A 6,930-nucleotide genomic window follows, 5' to 3' on the forward strand; every position below is an offset into this window, starting at 1 on the left:
ACACAGTCCTGCAAGGGCTGGAAGCTTTCAGTGCAGCATATTTGGATGATATAGCTGTCTTTAGCTCCAGCTGGGATGATCACCTGGTCCACCTTTGGAAAGTTTTAGAGGCCCTGCAAAAGGCAGGCCTCACTATCAAGGCTTCAAAGTGCCAGATAGGGCAGGGTAAGGTGGTTTATCTGGGACACCTTGTTGGTGGGGAACAGATTGCACCACTTCAGGGGAAAATCCAAACTATTATTGATTGGATTCCCCCTACCACTCAGACTCAGGTGAGAGCCTTCCTAGGCCTCACTGGGTATTACAGGAGGTTCATTAAGAACTATGGCTCCATTGCAGCCCCTCTTAATGACCTCACATCCAAGAAAATGCCTAAAAAGGTATTATGGACAGCAAACTGTCAGAAAGCTTTTGAGGAGCTGAAGCAGGCCATGTGCTCTGCACCTGTCCTGAAAAGCCCTTGTTACTCTAAAAAATTCTATGTCCAGACTGATGCATCTGAATTAGGAGTAGGGGCAGTCCTATCACAACTTAATTCTGAGGGCCAGGATCAACCTGCTGCTTTTATTAGTAGAAGGTTGACCCCTAGAGAAAAGCGTTGGTCTGCCATTGAGAGGGAGGCCTTTGCTGTGGTCTGGGCTCTGAAGAAGTTGAGGCCATACCTGTTTGGCACTCACTTCATTGTTCAGACAGACCACAAACCTCTACTTTGGCTAAAACAAATGAAAGGTGAAAATCCTAAATTGTTGAGGTGGTCCATATCCCTACAGGGAATGGACTATACAGTGGAACATAGACCTGGGAGTAGCCACTCCAATGCAGATGGACTCTCCAGATATTTCCACTTAGACAATGAAGACTCATCAGGTAATGGCTAGTCTTATTGTCCTTCGTTTGGGGGGGGGTTGTGTAGGAAAGTACCATCTTGCCTGGCATGTTACCCCCATTTTTCACTGTATATATGTTGTTTTAGTTGTATGGGTCACTGGGACCCTGGTAACCCAGGGCCCCAGTGCTCATAAGTGTGCCTGTATGTGTTACCTGTGTAGTGACTAACTGTCTCACTGAGGCTCTGCTGATCAGAACCTCAGTGGTTATGCTCTCTCATTTCTTTCAAAATTGTCACTGACAGGCTAGTGACCATTTTTACCAATTTACATTGGCTTACTGGAACACCCTTATAATCCCCTAGTATATGGTACTGAGGTACCCAGGGTATTGGGGTTCCAGGAGATCCCTATGGGCTGCAGCATTTCTTTTGCCACCCATAGGGAGCTCTGACAATTCTTACACAGGCCTGCCACTGCAGCCTGAGTGAAATAACGTCCACGTTATTTCACAGCCATTTTACACTGCACTTAAGTAACTTATAAGTCACCTATATGTCTAACCTTTACCTGGTAAAGGTTAGGTGCAAAGTTACTTAGTGTGAGGGCACCCTGGCACTAGCCAAGGTGCCCCCACATTGTTCAGAGCCAATTCACTGAACTTTGTGAGTGCGGGGACACCATTACACGCGTGCACTACATATAGGTCACTACCTATATGTAGCTTCACCATGGTAACTCCGAATATGGCCATGTAACATGTCTATGATCATGGAATTGCCCCCTCTATGCCATCCTGGCATTATTGGTACAATTCCATGATCCCAGTGGTCTGTAGCACAGACCCTGGTACTGCCAGACTGCCCTTCCTGGGGTTTCTCTGCAGCTGCTGCTGCTGCCAACCCCTCAGACAGGCATCTGCCCTCCTGGGGTCCAGCCAGGCCTGGCCCAGGATGGCAGAACAAAGAACTTCCTCTGAGAGAGGGTATGACACCCTCTCCCTTTGGAAAATGGTGTGAAGGCAGGGGAGGAGTAGCCTCCCCCAGCCTCTGGAAATGCTTTGTTGGGCACAGAGGTGCCCAATTCTGCATAAGCCAGTCTACACCGGTTCAGGGACCCCTTAGCCCCTGCTCTGGCGCGAAACTGGACAAAGGAAAGGGGAGTGACCACTCCCCTGACCTGCACCTCCCCTGGGAGGTGTCCAGAGCTCCTCCAGTGTGCTCCAGACCTCTGCCATCTTGGAAACAGAGGTGCTGCTGGCACACTGGACTGCTCTGAGTGGCCAGTGCCACCAGGTGACGTCAGAGACTCCTTGTGATAGGCTCCTTCAGGTGTTAGTAGCCTTTCCTCTCTCCTAGGTAGCCAAACCCTCTTTTCTGGCTATTTAGGGTCTCTGTCTCTGGGGAAACTGTAGATAACGAATGCATGAGCTCAGCCGAGTTCCTCTGCATCTCCCTCTTCACCTTCTGATAAGGACTCGACCGCTGACCGCGCTGGAAGCCTGCAAACCTGCAACATAGTAGCAAAGACGACTACTGCAACTCTGTAACGCTGATCCTGCCGCCTTCTCGACTGTTTTCCTGCTTGTGCATGCTGTGGGGGTAGCCTGCCTCCTCTCTGCACCAGAAGCTCCGAAGAAATCTCCCGTGGGTCGACGGAATCGTCCCCCTGCAACCGCAGGCACCAAAAAGCTGCATCTCCGGTCCCTTGGGTCTCCTCTCAGCACGACGAGCGAGGTCCCACGAATCCAGCGACACCGTCCAAGTGACCCCCACAGTCCAGTGACTCTTCAGCCCAAGTTTGGTGGAGGTAAGTCCTTGCCTCACCTCGCTGGGCTGCATTGCTGGGAACCGCGACTTTGCAAGCTTCTCCGGCCCCTGTGCACTTCCGGCGGAAATCCTGTGTGCACAGCCAAGCCTGGGTCCACGGCACTCTAACCTGCATTGCACGACTTTCTAAGTTGGTCTCCGGCGACGTGGGACTCCTTTGTGCAACTTCGGCGAGCACCGTTTCACGCATCCTCGTAGTGCCTGTTTCTGGCACTTCTCCGGGTGCTACCTGCTTCAGTGAGGGCTCTTTGTCTTGCTCGATGTCCCCTCTCTCTGCAGGTCCAATTTGCGACCTCCTGGTCCCTCCTGGGCCCCAGCAGCGTCCAAAAACGCCAAACGCACGATTTGCGTGTAGCAAGGCTTGTTGGCGTCCATCCGGCGGGAAAACACTTCTGCACGACTCTCCAAGGCGTGGGGGATCCATCCTCCAAAGGGGAAGTCTCTAGCCCTTGTCGTTCCTGCAGTATTCACAGTTCTTCAGCCTAGTAAGAGCTTCTTTGCACCAACCGCTGGCATTTCTTGGGCATCTGCCCATCTCCGAGCTGCTTGTGACTTTTGGACTTGGTCCCCTTGCTCCACAGGTACCTTCAGACAGGAATCCATCGTTGTTGCATTGCTGATTTGTGTTTTCCTTGCATTCTCCCTCTAACACGACTATTTTGTCCTTAGGGGAACTTTGGTGCACTTTGCACTCACTTTTCAGGGTCTTGGGGAGGGTTATTTTTCTAACTCTCACTATTTTCTAATAGTCCTAGCGACCCTCTACAAGGTCACATAGGTTTGGGGTCCATTCGTGGTTCGCATTCCACTTCTGGAGTATATGGTTTGTGTTGCCCCTATCCCTATGTTTCCCCATTGCATCCTATTGTAACTATACATTGTTTGCACTGTTTTCTAAGACTATACTGCATATTTTTGCTATTGTGTATATATATCTTGTGTATATTTCCTATCCTCTCACTGAGGGTACACTCTAAGATACTTTGGCATATTGTCATAAAAATAAAGTACCTTTATTTTTAGTATAACTGTGTATTGTGTTTTCTTATGATATTGTGCATATGACACTAAGTGGTACTGTAGTAGCTTCACACGTCTCCTAGTTCAGCCTGAGCTGCTTTGCTAAGCTACCATTATCTATCAGCCTAAGCTGCTAGACACCCTATACACTAATAAGGGATAACTGGGCCTGGTGCAAGGTGCAAGTACCCCTTGGTACTCACTACAAGCCAGTCCAGCCTCCTACAAGTGGTCACTCCCCTTTCCTTTGTCCAGTTTCGCGCCAGAGCAGGGGCTAAGGGGTCCCTGAACCGGTGTAGACTGGCTTATGCAGAATTGGGCACCTCTGTGCCCAACAAAGCATTTCCAGAGGCTGGGGGAGGCTACTCCTCCCCTGCCTTCACACCATTTTCCAAAGGGAGAGGGTGTTACACCCTCTCTCAGAGGAAGTTCTTTGTTCTGCCATCCTGGGCCAGGCCTGGCTGGACCCCAGGAGGGCAGATGCCTGTCTGAGGGGTTGGCAGCAGCAGCAGCTGCAGAGAAACCCCAGGAAGGGCAGTCTGGCAGTACCAGGGTCTGTGCTACAGACCACTGGGATCATGGAATTGTACCAACAATGCCAGGATGGCATAGAGGGGGCAATTCCATGATCATAGACATGTTACATGGCCATATTCGGAGTTACCATGGTGAAGCTACATATAGGTAGTGACCTATATGTAGTGCACGCGTGTAATGGTGTCCCCGCACTCACAAAGTTCAGTGAATTGGCTCTGAACAATGTGGGGGCACCTTGGCTAGTGCCAGGGTGCCCTCACACTAAGTAACTTTGCACCTAACCTTTACCAGGTAAAGGTTAGACATATAGGTGACTTATAAGTTACTTAAGTGCAGTGTAAAATGGCTGTGAAATAACGTGGACGTTATTTCACTCAGGCTGCAGTGGCAGGCCTGTGTAAGAATTGTCAGAGCTCCCTATGGGTGGCAAAAGAAATGCTGCAGCCCATAGGGATCTCCTGGAACCCCAATACCCTGGGTACCTCAGTACCATATACTAGGGGATTATAAGGGTGTTCCAGTAAGCCAATGTGAATTGGTAAAAATGGTCACTAGCCTGTCAGTGACAATTTGGAAAGAAATGAGAGAGCATAACCACTGAGGTTCTGATCAGCAGAGCCTCAGTGAGACAGTTAGTCACTACACAGGTAACACATACAGGCACACTTATGAGCACTGGGGCCCTGGGTTACCAGGGTCCCAGTGACACATACAACTAAAACAACATATATACAGTGAAAAATGGGGGTAACATGCCAGGCAAGATGGTACTTTCCTACAATGCCACTCTAATCCACCCCACAGAATGCCACTCCACTCAACTTCATGCCATTCCACACTTTTGCACTCTACCCTACTCTGTGCCTCTCCATTCCACTCCATGCCACTCCACTCTATCCCACTACGCTCTACTCTAGTTCACTCTATGCCACTCCAGTTTACTCTCTCCCACTCTACTCTATACTACTTCATTCCATGCCACTTCACTGTACTCCAATCCACTCCATCTCACACAATATCACTCAATGGCACTACATGCGCTCTACTCTATGCCACTCTACTGCACACTACTCTATGCTGTGCCACTCTACACTACTCTCCTGTAGGCCTTTCTACTCTATGCCACTTTTTACTCTGCTCCTCTCTACACCACAGTGTCACTCCATGCAACGCCACTGTATGCTACTCAACTCCACAACACTCTACTTCATGCAGTCCGACTCCACTCCTCCTAATTCTTTGCCACCCCTCTCCATGACACACTGTTCTCTGACTCTATGCCATTCCATGCCACTTCACTCTACACCACACTATGCCACTCTACACCACACTACTTTACTCTATGCTACTCCATGCCATTCTATGCAACCTCACTCCTCTCTACCCCACTCTGCTCTATGCCACTCCATTCCTCACAATGCTATTCAACGCCATGCCAAGGCACACCACTTCATTATATTCCACTGTATTCTATGACACATTACGTCACTCTACTCTTTGCACATCAATCTACTCCCTTCTATGACCCTCCATTCATCACCACTCCATTGTTTGCTAGTCAAGTTTACGCCACTTCATTCCACACAATGCAACTCTAAAGCAGTATGCACCAAGCAGCTGAATGTGTCTGAAGAGACACCCAGAAAAGAAAAAAAAAACAATATGTGGGGGCCTGTTCCGAGCCCCTCCTGGCCTGGAGGAGTTTGGTCGGCCGTGGATTAAGTTTTTGCAGTGTTCACTTCCCCGACCCCAGCACTCATAGAACACTTGAGACTTGCAGGGCAGAGTGGTGGATCTTGTTAAGAAGTCTGGGCTTCTTGGTTTATGGGGAGTCTTGTCACTGGAAGCAGAGAGGTAAATATTTGCTGTGATCTGCTACTCAAAGAAAAGACCCTGATCTAACTTGAAAAGATGGGTTTTAAACACACACTAAATCTATCCACTCCACGGACACTGTGACCTTTTTCCAGCCTATCAGAGCCACACCAGGGTAGTCTTTTCAGAGCCCAAGTAGCTCGCCGTGATCGTATAGTGGTTAGTACTCTGCGTTGTGGCCGCAGCAACCTCAGTTCGAATCTGAGTCACGGCATTGCGGGTGGCAATGTCACGGCAGTTGGGCAGCATTTTTATTCTCACTTCTTAATATTTACATGAGTTAAGAGCTTGAACCTAATTTCAACTGTGAAATTAAATGTCTTTGAAGAACGCGTTAACAATGTTATTATTTATTTCACCTTTCTGCGCTTTTACGTTTGTGGTGGTCCTGATGTGAAAAGTATGAGCTACAGTTTGGTTTCACGGGACCCGATCAGCAAGAGGGATGGATGTCTGTGTCTCCTGTACCTGCAGCGCCGAGGCTCCTGTACTGACGCGGAGTAGCTTTCAATGTTGAAAGGGATCCTGCTAGTCAAATATCAGTTTTTGCAGCAATTCAGGCCGCGAGGAAAAAAGGTCTAAAAATAAATATTTGTATAGAAAGTAAGACTGAGCTCCCAAGGGTCTGAAAGAAAGAGGCGACGGAGAAGGACTCTGAGAGGCGCGCTCACCCAATCAGCGTTTGGCTTCATCATCCCGCACCCGACGGATCACCGGGCAGCTAGAGGGAAAGTTTTAAAACTTAAGCCAAGTTTATTAGTCGTGGTCGAATCGTGAATTACACAATTACGCTCCTTTGTGGAATTTGGAGTAATGTGGGGAAAGACATCTACCCAAGAGCG

The 6,930-nt window shown here is 49.0% G+C and overlaps 1 non-coding gene across 1 annotated transcript; it reads left to right on the top strand.

Moving 5' to 3' along the window:
• Positions 1-6,230: 6,230 nt before the first annotated feature.
• On the top strand, positions 6,231-6,302 carry TRNAH-GUG (transfer RNA histidin (anticodon GUG)). Its single transcript has one exon. It is a non-coding gene; the product is annotated as a tRNA-His (tRNA).
• Positions 6,303-6,930: the final 628 nt, after the last annotated feature.

Source organism: Pleurodeles waltl, chromosome 12 (assembly GCF_031143425.1).
Source record: "Pleurodeles waltl isolate 20211129_DDA chromosome 12, aPleWal1.hap1.20221129, whole genome shotgun sequence".
Classification (NCBI taxonomy): Eukaryota; Metazoa; Chordata; class Amphibia; order Caudata; family Salamandridae; genus Pleurodeles; species Pleurodeles waltl.